We start from the raw sequence: 15,230 nt of genomic DNA, 5'->3' as shown, positions 1-15,230 counted from the left end.
TGCAGCACCAGACTATAGCATCAAATTGTTCTAGTGGAACGAGGCATTTGTACCAGTCTTCATGTACTTCAGAGACTTGGGGTTCCAGTTTCAGTTCTGGTACCATTACAGCTAGCCATACTGGTGAATTGAAGGCAGAAAGATTTTGATATCCGTACATAAGCTGAAGCACTAATGGACTTCTATGCAATAAAAAGATCCAGATTTAAACATCAGGAGGAGCCAGATGATATGGATACCATACACTCTCATAAAGATTAGAAATGCCCCATGACTACACCTATCACCCCCACTAAACCACCAGACCTGAAGATGAAGAATGGAGAAGCACCCCTGCTGAGGGTTGCTACCCTGCTACCTCTTAGAAAGTTCATCCAGAAACTTAAGTCTATCAAAAGAATTCTGTTTTCTGCACCAGTCCTAACATCTGATAGGTGCAGGCCCTTGTAAACCATACAGAAATATGAAGACAGCAACAGGTAATGAAACTATGCTTTGTACTATTTATTATCAACTCAGGAAAGAAATAATAGATTGTGCCCCATGAACTGTTGGCAGCTATTTGCACAGTAGCAGAAGGTGTAAAGTCAATAGGATCTCAAAATCCTATTGCTGATTTTTTTTTTGTTGTTATCTCTAACAGTCTGGGTGTGACCAGAATATGTGGAAGTTTATAGGTCCATACTTTCTGGATAGTGGTAATGAGCTTACCAGCGTATGATAACTGAAGGTAAATACATGACATGACAGAGAAGGGTATCACATGACAGAGAAGGGTCTTGTCTTTCGGCTTTTCCCAGTTAGGGGTCGCCAAAGCAGAAATCCGGTCCACTCATGATTGGCAGTGTAATTTTACGGTGCCAAGTTGCCAGCCCCGACACCCAACCTACAATGAAGGCACACCCATTCATGCTCGCACCTACCTGCATGTCAGAGAAGGGTATCACTTTGCAATGAAACTGGATTATGGGTGCTTTGGGTGCTGACATGATGGGCCGGAAGTGTAGTATCTGTCTGTTAAAACTTTAATTTATGTTTGCCTGGCTGGCAGTTAGTATTGAAGATACTCTGGAAATAAGTGTAGTGCAGAGGTCTAAGGCTATGAGTTAACGAGCTACTTTTTGTAGTCTGTGGCTTCATTCTCTCAGCCTTCCTTTACTTATTATGTATCTCATAGCAAATCACTTAAACAGTGCTCTGCAGCAATATAGCAACAGGGCTAGGCTTCTCAATGGTCGCTGTGATGTCCCTCCTCTGGCCAGTGATCAGGGATCTTCAATCCTCACCACTGATACTGGTGAGAAACATTCACTGTGAAAAAATAGATACACAAAGTATTTTCAGATGTAGCTATCAGCACCAAATACAATTTCCCTGAAGAGCACACAGTGAATGCACGCTCCAGTCCTGGGGCTGGGCTTTCTCTCCATGCCTCAAATATGACTCCTTAGTGACACAGCTATAGAAGCTGAGTCCTTAGCTGAGTGTTCCAAGCCATTCCTCCACCACCCTCTCTATGAAATTAGTGCTCTCAGTGTCCCTGTTCAAAGTAGCTGACACGCACACACTCTCTTTGAGATTTGATTTTCACACAAACACACAAACACACACACACACACACACACACACACACACACACACACACACACACACACACACACACACACACACACACACACACACACACACACACACACACACACACACACACACATACATGCACACACACCTGGAAAGGCTGGGACAGCTTACCCATTTTGCCACCTCCACCCAGACTATAAGGTAGGTATACTGCCACCAGAGCACCAAAAGCTAGTTACTCTAAGGCTCTTACCAGGGTACCCAATTGCTCTTACTAAAATTAACACTTATACAGGTGGTAGTGGTAACCAAGCAGCAAGCCTTTCAGGAATGTGGAGCCACAGTGCCACTAAAGAAATGCAAGTGCTCCCCAAAGCTAAATATTTTCTAAAGGACCAGCCACAATGAAAGGTATAGATATATTTAATAAATAGAATAAAATAGAAAACTTGAAAATACTGAATATCTATTTACAATAAACACCAGAGTTTTAATTCACAGGAAATATAAAAAACAACACAGATGGAAAGACTCAGACAGATAAAAAAATATATATTTAGCTAATCTCCCTATATTTTCCTAACTGATGGAAGAATTACTGTTCCCTAGTTACTTACTTACTAAAGCAAGGCAAGATGAAGTGGATGAGTGTCTTTGCTATCAGGTCCAAGACACAGTGCATCTATCACAGCTCCCACTAGTGTTCAAATACAATTTCAGTGCTGGCTACAGAAAGACATCACATCTGGTCACCTGACTCTGTGGTTCCCGCACTACCCCTCACTAGCAACTGAGTTGGGATTTGGCACAGCTGTGTCACAATACACACATAGAACTTTGCTAAGGATTGATACAGCATTTGAAAGCTATAAATCAATTCCAACACTTCCACCCTTCCTGAAGAAAGGCTTTCCATAGACATTGCATATCTGGCTGCATTCAGACCTGTGAGATAAAATCTTTATGGCCTAAATGAAGTCATTTAATTTCAGGCTATTTTTCTTAAGATTAGCTGGGCTGAGTTTAACCCCTTCCATTCCAGCATCCTCTGTTAAAATGTATACATTTAATCAGTTACAACAATACAGCCTGACATACATGCTTAGTTATTTTCTGTCCAGCAGGGCCCACAGCTGATACATTTTTAACACAAGCAACTTTACAAATACATTTTTAACACAAGCATCTGTACAAATCAGTTTGATATTCAAATGACATATATTTTTTACAAAACTCCAGCTAGTTATGCTGGTATATGTTACACATGCACTGCCCTACTCCGCCCTGGCACAGCTGGCACTACTTCACATCATTACAGTCACACTGACTCCATGCGTACTAGCTACCTGGGAACCTAACTAAATGTAATTACATTTTTTGAAGTATGGTGAAAGGAAGATTGACAGAACTGGGGTAGTCATTCGACTGACCTTGACTTTTGTTTAAGTGACTATTGCCAGGGATGATGAGTGGGCACTTCTAATTGGAGAGGCACTATTTGGCAAAGGTAAGACCAAGAGATGCACTTCAAGAATAGTCTGAAAGTTTATTATGTTTTGTAAGTCAAACTAATGCCACCCTTAAAGGAGTAGAATGACAAACAGAAATGGCCTAGACCTGTAATACCAGACTTTTTTTTGAGCTGTAGTGCTTCAGCGATGCTATTAGTAAATTCTGGTAAATTGTCTCACTTGTATTTGTCTTGCAGTGTATGCTCATATCATCTGAGTGTGTCATCTCATGACTGCCTCCTCAGTTTTAATTACTGGTAGTAATTCACATGCTTATTATTAATTAGTACCTTTTTTCTTTTGTTTCATTGGATATACATTTAACTACTGTTCTGACACTGTGCAACACTTTTATTTGCTTGAAATTGTTAGAAGAGTTCTTAGGATTTAAACTGTAATATTCTGAGTGGATCACCTTCCAGATACTGAAGGTTCATGATATCAATGTTACTTTGGCTAAGTATGGCAATATTTCCTAGATGTGCTCTCTAGTCACAGTGAAAAACACTGGTCAGAATTCAGCGAGTTTAATTGGCAAACTGTGAGTTGGCCAGTTAGCTCTCAAGAGAGAATCTCTGATTCAGATATATAGTAAAGCTGCACAGAGATACACATTAGCAGTTCATTGCAGTGTCTCTGATAAGAGCACTACCCTTTATGACCTGACTAGGCTAGTGTCATGCTAACAGCCCATGCATCAGAGTAGCATAGGCACTCCCCATAAACATGTACACACACACACACACACACACACACACACACACACACACACACACACACACGCACACGCACACGCGCACACACACACACACACACACACACACACACACACACACACACACACGCACACTTAAAGAATTGGCATCCCCTACCTAATTCCCATAGTGCAACCACCCAGGCAGACAGGCACACATACACAAACATACATTCATTCATTCATTCATTCATTCATTCATTCATTCATTCATTCATTCATTCAGGCACATTCATGCCTCTACAGACATGCACACTCATGTCTACACAAATACACACAGATACACACAGACATACACACACACACACACACACACACACACACACACACACACACACACACACACACACTTAGAAACTCATGTAAGTACACATGCATACACATTCTCATACATTCCCAAAAAATCCAACTCATGCACACACACACACACACACACACACACACACACACACACACACACACACACACACACACACACTTAGAAACTCATGTAAGTACACATGCATACACATACTCATACATTCCCAAAAAATCCAACTCATGCACACACACACACACACACACACACACACACACACACACACACACACACACACACACACACACACACACACACACACACATCACTCCAGTGTGCTTACCTATAGCACCACAACTTCCATAGGAGTGAGTGGGTGAACACCCAAAAAGGCTGTGTTCACTTTTTCCTCTTAGAAAAAACTACCGAGTTAATTGAGAGACACCAGCATTTCTGAAGTAGAGTGCATGGCTAATTAGCATCATCCACTCACCACAATCCTGGGATAATGCATTGGCATGCAGCTTTCCCAGTGACATTTTTTCTTTATTGTAGCCCCTGCCAAAGGAAAACCATAGCAATAGACTGGTCTCTAAATCAGAAACGCTTAACATGATGCAGAAATGTTCCATGTTAAATCCGAATCTCAAGGACTACATTATTTACTTTTTCTTTTCTTCATCCCTAAGTTAGACATTAGTGGTAGTCATTTTATGAAACAGGAAGATGTTAAGTATGGGACTCTCTATCTCTTCCTGTTTATGCGTCTTAAATCCAGGCACCTGCCTTCGAAGAATTATTTGTATTCTAAACCCATATGTGTGTGAAACGTATGGTGTACAAACAGTGGTGTGACCAGTACTACTATATGGTATGGAGCTTGGGCACTGAAGGCAGAGCAACTGAGGAAGCTAGATGTGATGTTGATGAAGTTCCTGAGATGGGTGGTTGGATGCACACTGTGAGACAGATAAAGAAGTGAGGACATCAGAGCAGAAGGCCAGGTAGCTGCAATTAGAAAGAAGGTCAAAGAGAGCACATTATGGTGGTTCAGGAACACATCTGCAGGAAAGAAGACAAGAATCTGGTGAAGAAGATTTGGGACAGACAGGAAGAAAGCAAAAGAAAATGAGGACATCCGGCAAAGAGATGGATGGATTGTGTGAGAGAAGACCTACGGCAGTCTGGCATGACTGTTGAAGGAGGTAGGAGATTGGAACTGAATCGAGAGAATTGGCGAAACTTGACACAACACCCTGACTCCATGTAGAAGAGTGGGAAAAAAGGGGACAATTATGATAATGATGACAACCACAAAGTGCTTTTCTTGGGGAAGTTTCTGTTATTTCCCTATGAAATATGTCATCCTGTAAGATTTAAACTGCCAGCAGTGGTTCAGGTGGGAAGAACTCATTCCAAGCTTATTTTGCCATACTTTACTTGGGGGTGTAAATATACCAGCACTGGATGCTACTTAATTCTGCATCTGGTTTCTAACTTGAAGCATTAGGGAATGTGGAACAGCCTACAAGTGTGGGCTGATATTATGTAATCTTCAGCACAATAAGACAGAACTTGCAAGCCAACCCAGAATAAAATGTCTCTACATATAAAGGGGATATTGAAGGTGGACTGTGACTAAGGGTGTTCCATCAGCTAAAGGGGAGTTACCATATTATATAGCCACTGCTTGAACTGGGAGATGCTGCCATGATTACTGGACAAACAAGGGGTACGGGTTATGGTGAAGGCAGAAATGAAACAATGGGTTCTTAGTGACTAGTTTACATTGTGCTAATGTGGATGATATATCTCCATTAAAAGAGACCTGCGGCTCTTCAGGATTTCTTAAAGCACACTCAAAAACTGAAAAGTATTTGGAACATTAAGCCATAACTGGACCTCTGGCCAGGCCATCTTCCCATTAGAACAGCAAGGCTTCCCAAAGCTTAAAAGGTTCTTGCCCAGTGCATGGAGAGTTCTCACAGTATGGGAGCATGAAACCAAGATAGGCCACACTGCTCCTTTCCTAATGCTACTCAGGGACCACAAGTCAGATTATTGGTTGTTAAGCCCATTGGTATTAGCAGGAAGAGGAGTAGAAGAGAGTGCATTTCCCTTTGAAATATGTTTGGAGGTATTTAAACAGCAAATAAATTAATGGGCGTATTATAGATGTTATACATCCGGCAAGAGAAGGACACGCAGTCTAATCATTTAAGGGCCAAAGTTTGGGAAATTAAATGGCAGTACAAGTTAGCTGGTTGTTGTAAGGAAAACATATGAAGGGAAGTCATGATTGCTGTACACTACTGAATGCAGTGAAGTTGTAGACTATGTGGGACAAGTGGGATATGTACAAATGATTTCAGAGGGTTTGGAAGAATCATCTGCAACATTGCTAGCCTCCAGTTTAACGAGGAGAAAAGAAAGACAATAACAACAAGCACTGAGGATTCTCATGTGAGCGTGAAAACAGCCCTTAACAGTATAATAGGAAGCATTTGGGGAATAATTTAGGAGCTTCATTCTGCGTGTCTTTAACTCAGGGCCGATGGGGGTACAGAAGCATAAAATCTACACTAACTTTTCCTGCGTTAGATGCAGAAGGACAGGAGGTGCTGAGCAATAACATTTCTCTGTCTAAAATTTCTAGGACTAGAAAGTAAAATTAAATCTTTGAGGCCCAATGGCTTGCTGGCAGATGTCTTTAAAAAGTTTTAAGAATTTTCAAGATTCTAGACCCTTGGATCTTTACAAGAAGGATTGAGTGATGTTGCTACATCCAAGGTTTAACAGGACAGTATCTATTATAGTTGGAGAAGGAAGGAAAGCCTAGTACTGTAGCACCTCCCAATTGTCATCTTATTTCCATGAATTTCTTAGATGTAACAATTCTAAGATTCTAACACTGAGATACAACCCATGCTCAAATAGCTATCTCCAGTAGATGGAAAGGGAGGTGAGAGCTGGGACTGTGGCTATTTCAGGTCAGCAGAGGACTGCACATTACCAATAGTCACAGAGTATGGAATATGGATGTAGTAATCCCAAACCAGTAATTTTAGCCCTTACAGGTGTGTGTGTGTGTGTGTGTGTGTGTGTGTGTGTGTGTGTGTGTGTGTGTGTGTGTGTGTGTGTGTGTGTGTGTGTGTGTGTGTGTGTGTGTGTGTGTGTGCGTGCGTGTGTGTGTCTGTGTGTGTGCGTGTGTGTACAGGAACATGCACATGTACAGAAACGGTATAGGATACCCTATGGTGACGCAGTACTTATGTCAGCCATCTACCAGGTGGGTTGAGGGACACAGTGCAAAGGCCCAAGTAGCCAGTGTTCTAAATGAGGAGACTGCGTAGAAGGGACCAGCCCTGTGCATTTTCCTAGCCTGATGACAATTAAGTCCTTTCATGAATATGAATGGTCTTGGTTTGGGCATATTAAAGCCAGACCGTCAGAATTTTGGGCTGAAGACATCCTCCCTCGATGTCCAGCAAATGCACGGACACAAACAAGGGCCTAGATTCCGCCACAGCTCTGTAGATGATGCCCCCATTCATTTAGCTCTTGTCCAGTGCAGGAGATGACCTTATAATGAGAAGACGTGAGCTCAGATCTATGGAAGGTAGGCTTAGTTGTCAACAGAAAAATGGAGGAAAAAGCATATAGACAAACAAATGAAGTTCAGTAACAAGAAATAAAAGCAATCACAACAAAATACTCAGAAGTACTCTAATTGTCAAAATGCCTTCCAATCAGAAAATATCAACATTACTAAAAGTAATTCAGCACCTGATTCTCTGATAAACACTACTGCCTGCAGCCTATCAAGCTATTTCCAGAGGTGGAAGAGTACAGGCTGAAGCCTTCCATAGAATGTGCATTGTCTCAGCATTCTACATGTTAGCAACAGCTGTTGCCAGCTCACAAATGATAATTCATCTCATAGTCATTCAATGTGATATGAGGAAAATGACCTGATCTTTCATCAAGGACTTGTTTCAGGATAGTAGCTTCAGTCATGAAAGCTTTCTTTGGTTGAAACTAAGCACTTGAGTCAAACAGTTAAATAAATAAATACAGTTTTATCATTGCAACATGATATCTAGAGTTTTCATAATTATGTTTTGATATGATTAGTGTACATATTACCTTGAATTCTTTTTTCATTTACTAGTATAATAATGTCTTACTATCATTTATTTATGTGCCAGAGTGATAAACTGCCTTTAACAGGTGCACTCTAGGCTACAGTTAAAGCAATCCAGTATAGCATAGTAACTCTACCTATAACAAAGAGAAATCACATACTGTTAATTGTGCTGTATCTGAATATTCACGAAGCAGACAGAAGGTTGATTAGTAGACAGCTCTGACTGGCTGGATAGCAGTGCAGTGCAAGCCTCATTGCCTGTCAAAAAATTCAACTTGTGCTTAATTACAACAGCTGTATCTTAAGAACTGCCATTCCTTCAGCTTACTAAAACTATTTAATATTAAAATAACACACTAATCACTGTGGAAAGGTGGCTGGCTCAGAGAGGGGCAGTTATAATTCAAGAACTTCTGTGCCTGAATGTTAACTTCCTCTTTGACATTTTCATGGTGTGAAATCAACATATGCAAAAAAATGAGTATTTTTCATCAGCTTTGACTACTTGATTCCAAAGTTTGTTGGGCATCATCCATATATAGAGCTCCTCTCTACTCTAAGGTATAATGCACAGTATTTATTGCTACTAGCCATGTAGCTACAGCAGTACACCTTACTCTGTTACCAGGTATGTATGTCTGGTAGTACACCTTATTATGCTACTAGGCATGAAGCCTGAGAGTACACCTTACTATCTTACTAGGCATGTAGCACCAGCAAAACATCTTACTTTGTTACTATGTAGCACCAGCAGTAAACCTCACTCTGATACTTGGCATGTAGTGCCTGCCAGCAGTACACCTTACTCTGTCACTAGGCATGTAATGCCTGCCAGCAGTACACCTTACTCTGATACTTGGCATGTGGTGCCTGCCATCAGTACACCTTACTCTGTCACTAGGCATGTAATGCCTGCCAGCAATGCACCTTACTCTGACACTAGGCATGTAGTGCCTGCCAGCAGTACACCTTACTTTGTTGCTAGGTATGTCATTCTAAGGGGATCCAGTTCCTGTTCACCTGGGATGACATGGTGGATAGACCACACTGCTTTGCCAGAGATGTTCTTCACCTGGCACCTCTAGGCTTTCAGTTGCTGGCTAAGGCACTTGCCTCCCCCATAATGCCTTTTTAGGTAAGTTCACAACAAAAAATTCCAGACATGAAAATAACACAAAGAAACTAAGGGCCATGCTGCTAAACACTAAGTGTTTAAATCAGTAATTGCAGTCTTTGGAAACACTTCTCTCCCTGGAAGATGTTGATGTCTGTGCAGTCACAGAAACCTGGCTCAAGGCCGCAAAAAAGTACCCCAGCCTTGCAAGGCCTGAGTACTGGCTTTGTCCCCACTGAATGGAAACCAGCAACTGTTATTCTCCTCCACAAGGGTAGCTCAGAAACAGACCCGAGTAACTATAGGCCCATAAGTTTAACCAGATGCATCTGTAAGGCAATGGAACAAATCATCATGGACCTCATAAATTAGCATATAACTGACCTCCAAACCCTGGACCCATCCCAGTTCAGTTTTTTTCAAGGGCAGGTAATGTCTGCTATACCTGGTGGAGTTCTTAGAGAATGTGACCAGAGCCATAGATGAGGTCAAAGCCATGCACATAGCATTATCTTCACCTGGCCACACCTTTGACATTATTCCACATTCAGACTTCATTGACAAACTAACCCAGTTGAATATCATCCCCTGTGTTGTCAGGTGGGTTACAAACCGGCTCACAGATTGACAACACTCAGTCAAAGTGGAAGACTTTACCTCTACTAGCAGACCTTTCACCAGTGGGGTCCCACAAGGGTCAGTGCTGGGTGCCCTCTTGTTTGGCATATACTTTGCAGATGTCCAGGGCAAAACAGAGGGACTGTGGCTAACCAAGTTTGCAGATGGCTGCAAATTAGGTGCTATCACTGAATCCCCTAGTGATATTGGCATACTTCAAAAGGGGCTTACACAGACCATTGATTGGTGCCAAAGCCATGGCCTTAAACTAAATGCTAAAAATGCATCATCATTCCCTTTGGTAAAAACAATATCCCTGCTGATTATAAAATAAACAATAATACCCTAAGTACCAATTCAGTAGCGAGAGACGTGGGAACACAAGTTGACTGTGACCTCAGCTTTGACCACCATGTGTCTACTGTGGTGAAGAAAGCATTCTACATCACTCACCTGATCAGCAAAGGCATCTCCTCAACAGCAAAAGAGGTTATAACTCCCCTGTACTCATCCCTCATCAGGCCTATTATTGAATATAATGCTCCCTTTGGTATGTACTGTACCAGACACCTGCAGCAACCTGGGAGACCTCAGCGATTTCTAACTAAGAAAATGCACGTCTCCAGCACATGTCTTACATGGACAAATTGAAGTCACCATCACTGCACTCAGCAGCTTATAGACCTTAGAGGTGACTTATGTCTGGTTTACAGGGCTATCTCTGTCCCAAATCTAATAGGTTCATAGTTTCATTGATTCATAGGTTCATAGATGTGTACTAGGCTAATGACCCTGGGACCTTTACAAGCCTAGTCATAGGATTACCCGGGCATAGTGCCACTCGACCTTACTTCCCAGTACCTCTGTTGAGAAGAGCCACTGGAGTTATCCCCGTGGTGAATGTTCTGTTTCCCATCCACTCATCAAGATTTCTCTTGGAGGGTCAGCAAGGTGCTCTGCTTGACATGTATGGAAAGTCTATTCCATAGCATGGGCAGTCTCTGGGTTATGAATCTGTCTCTCCAGCATGTTCTGTTAATTATGGTAATGAGATTGAGGTCTCTGGAGCATGTGGTGTGGAGGGATTGGGATTTCTTTAGATGCAGCATTTCTAACAGAGTTGGGTCAGACATGGCTTTGTAAGTCAACAGAGATCGCCTCTAAGTAGGTGATGTGAGACAGAGAATGGATGGAGTTTATTGTGTCTGTCCATATAGGGCAAGTGTTTAAGGCCTAGGATCCTCTTTGTGAGGTACTTTTGCAGCCTCTCCAGTTGTTGCAGGTGTCTAGTGAGGCACATGCCAAATGTGGTATTGTACTCAATGACTGGCCTAATGAAGGAAGACTAGAGGGAGACAATGACCTCTTTCTTCCTGTATGCAAAACCCTTAGTAATGAGATGTGCCACATAGGACTTTGTGACCACAGTGCCAATGTGGTGATCAGTGAGGCCATTCTGTAGGATGTCAACATCACTTGCAGAGTTAATAATAGCTCCCAACTTGCAATTGTGTGTGAACTTTGTCAGCCAGAGTCCCTTCGTGTTGGCCTGGACTTCACAAAAGTAGATACCAAACAGGAATGGCCCAAGAGCAAACCTTGTGGGACTCCACTTGTGACTAGTCAGCAGTCTGACTTGGAGTCAGCTACTTTCATACTGTGGGTTCTATCTGTGAGCCAGTTTGCAACCCACCTAGTGATATAGGGGTTGATGCATAGCTTAGTGAGTTTTTCTATGATTCCTGAGTGGGGAATGGTATCAAAAGCCTTGCCCAGATCAAGGTAGGCTGTATGAACCACCTTGCTTTCGTCTAAAGCTCTGGTGACTGACTCAAAGAAGTTGACCAGTTTGAGCAGGCATGATCTACCCTTCACAAACCCAAACTGTGTGGGATTCAGAGTTTGGAGATTCCCTATATCCTTGTTTATTAGGTCCATGATGATCTGTTCCATAGCTTTGCAAATCAGACTCATCAGAATAATGGGGCGATAGTTCCCAGGGTCTGTAGTCACTCCTCCTTTGTGGAGAGGGATGACTGTAGCAGTGCACCATTCAATAGGGACCAAGCCTGAAGTGAGGCTGTGATTGAACAGGGCACACAGGTGAGGTGCCAGGTCACTCTGTAGGTCATGTAGAACACAGCCAGGGATACTGTCAGGTCCCATAAAAGCTGTATTCTTGGCCTCGGACAGTCCTAATGGAAATGCTGCACATCTGTAAGTCAACTGAAATGAGTCACCCATTCCAGGGACCTCAATCTTGCCTGCGACATAAATAGGACCTGCTGGAGAGAGAGATACATCTCTCAGAGATTGCCAATCCTCTGGAATAGGCTTTCAATCCATCTCAAGCAGAGCACCTCCATGACCCTGTTTAGGTGCAACCTGATGACTGGATGGGAAACCATAAATTTCTCTTGGGGATTGCCTTAGCCTCTCTCCTGTACATGAGTAGTCCTTGCTAGAAAAACCTTGGACATAGATGCTGTCTTTCATCTAGTATTATATTGGGATTTTTAACAGCTCGGCTTGTAATAAACCTTGGGTCAAAATCCTAGTAACATCCTATGAACCTATGAACCTCTGTAGCACCAACAGTACAACTTACTCGTTTACAAGGCATGCAATGCCTGCCAGCAGTACACAGTACTCTGTTACTAAGCACGCAGTAGTTGCCAGCAGTATACCTTATTCTCTTACAAGGTTTGCAGTACACCCTACTCTTTTACAAGTCAGTTGCCAGCAGTATACCTTATTTTTGTACTAGGTATGTAGGTCCAGCAGTACACCTTATTTTGTTACTAGGTGTGTAGGCCCAGCAGTACACCTTACTCTGTTACTAGGTGTGTAGGTCCAGCAGTGCACCTTATTTTGTTACTAGGTGTGTAGGTCCAGCAGTGCAGTTCATTTTGTTACTAGGTGTGTAGGTCCAGCAGTACACTTACTCTGTTACTAGGTGTGTAGGTCCAGCAGTGCACCTTATTTTGTTACTAGGTGTGTAGGTCCAGCAGTGCAGTTTATTTTGTTACTAGGTGTGTAGGTCCAGCAGTGCAGTTTATTTTGTTACTAGGTGTGTAGGTCCAGCAGTGCAGCTTATTTTATTACTAGGTGTGTAGGTCCAGCAGAACACTTTATTCTGTTATTAGGTGTGTAGGTCCAGCAGAACACTTTATTGTGTTACTAGGTGTGTAGGTCCAGCAGTGCACCTTATTTTGTTTGTAGGTGTGTAGGTCCAGCAGAACACTTTATTCGGTTTCTAGGTGTGTAGGTCCAGCAATACATCTTATTTTGTTACTAGGCATGTATGTCCAGCAGTGAACATTATTTTGTCACTAGGTGCATAGGTCCAGCAGGACACCTTATTTTTTACTAGGTGGGTAGGTCCAGCAGTGCATCCTATTTTGTTACTAGGTGTGTAGGTCCAGCAGTACACCTTATTTTGTTACTAGGTGTGTAGGTCCAGCAGTACACCTTATTTTGTTACTAGGTGTGTAGGTCCAGCAGTGCACCTTATTTTGTTACTAGGTGTGTAGGTCCAGCAGTGCACCTTATTTTGTTACTAGGTGTGTAGGTCCAGCAGTACACCTTACTCTGTTACTAGGTGTGTAGGTCCAGCAGTGCACCTTATTTTGTTACTAGGTGTGTAGGTCCAGCAGTACACCTTATTTTGTTACTAGGTGTGTAGGTCCAGCAGTACATCTTACTCTGTTACTAAGTGTGTAGGTCCAGCAGTGCAGCTTATTTTGTTACTAGGTGTGTAGGTCCAGCAGTGCAGTTTATTTTGTTACTAGGTGTGTAGGTCCAGCAGTGCAGCTTATTTTATTACTAGGTGTGTAGGTCCAGCAGTGCACCTTATTTTGTTACTAGGTGTGCAGGTCCAGCAGTACACCTTAATTTGTTACTAGGTGTGTAGGTCCAGCAGTGCATTTTATTTTGTTACTAAGTGTGTAGATCCAGCAGTACATCTTATTTTGTTACTAGGTGTGTAGGTCCAGCAGTTCAATTTATTCTGTTACTAGGCCTGTAGTGCCGGCCAGCAGTATACCTTACATTGTTACTAGTAATGTAGATGTAGCAGTACACCTTATTTTGTCACTAGGTGTGTAGGACCAGCAGTACAATTTATTCTCTTACTAGGCCTGTAGTGCCAGCCAGCAGTATACCTTACATTGTTACTAGTAATGTAGGTCCAGCAGTGCACCTTATTTTGTTACTAGGTGTGCAGGTCCAGCAGTACACCTTATTTTGTCACTAGGTGTGTAGGACCAGCAGTACAATTTATTCTCTTACTAGGCCTGTAGTGCCAGCCAGCAGTATACCTTACATTGTTACTAGTAATGCAGATCTAGCAGTACACCTTATTTTGTCACTAGGTGTGTAGGACCAGCAGTACAATTTATTCTGTTACTAGGCCTGTAGTGCAAGCATTGCACCTTTGTCTGATACTAGTGGTGTTGCGCCAGCAGTAAAATATTTTCTGCAACATTTAAGCAGCACTATCTGTGAATGAAAAGTAACTTTTCCCACCCCCATGTTTCCTAAGTGGGTAGTGAAAATAAATGCTGCATCAAACCAGACCCTGAAGCACATAAAGCAGTCGGTCTTGTCAGACAGAATCTCATTGGCATCCAAGTGATTTTTTTATGAGTCAGCATTCTGGACAAAGTGTGTGCAGCTAGTAAAGATTAGGCATTCTTTTTTCATTGTATAAATCTGAATTTGGTATTCATTACACCACACAGCAATGCAGGTGATTTTTTTTTAATAGTGGAGCTTTTATATCATAAGACTGAAAACCTGTAGTGATAATGACAATATAATTCATATATAGTTTGGCCTGGTTATTACTACCTGTTTAAAGGTGACTGTTAATAATAGGGCAATAAAAGAATAGCCTCTATTATGCAACCACTGTGAGATATACATGGAAAAAGATGTAACCTCAAAGATTTGCATAGGAATTTTTATTCTTTTAAGGATATACTTACTCTCTCCAAATATAACCACAAACAGATGTATGTAAAAGGTCAGAGATAAAAGCCCTTGATAAGCCTGTGACTAATGCACCTGCTAGTCACCGGTTATCCACAGTTATGAAGGTGTCATCATCAAAGCAGCCTTCTGATAGGACGATCCCAAAAACCTGGCTTACATCCACATCCAGCTTAGGCTAGGATACAATAAACTATGACATACAGCAGAAAGTG

Source organism: Protopterus annectens, chromosome 12.part0, assembly GCF_019279795.1.
Source record: "Protopterus annectens isolate FY-2018-M chromosome 12.part0, PAN1.0, whole genome shotgun sequence".
In the NCBI taxonomy this organism is placed as follows: domain Eukaryota; kingdom Metazoa; phylum Chordata; order Ceratodontiformes; family Protopteridae; genus Protopterus; species Protopterus annectens.
Note: the sequence above shows the minus strand (reverse complement) of the source record.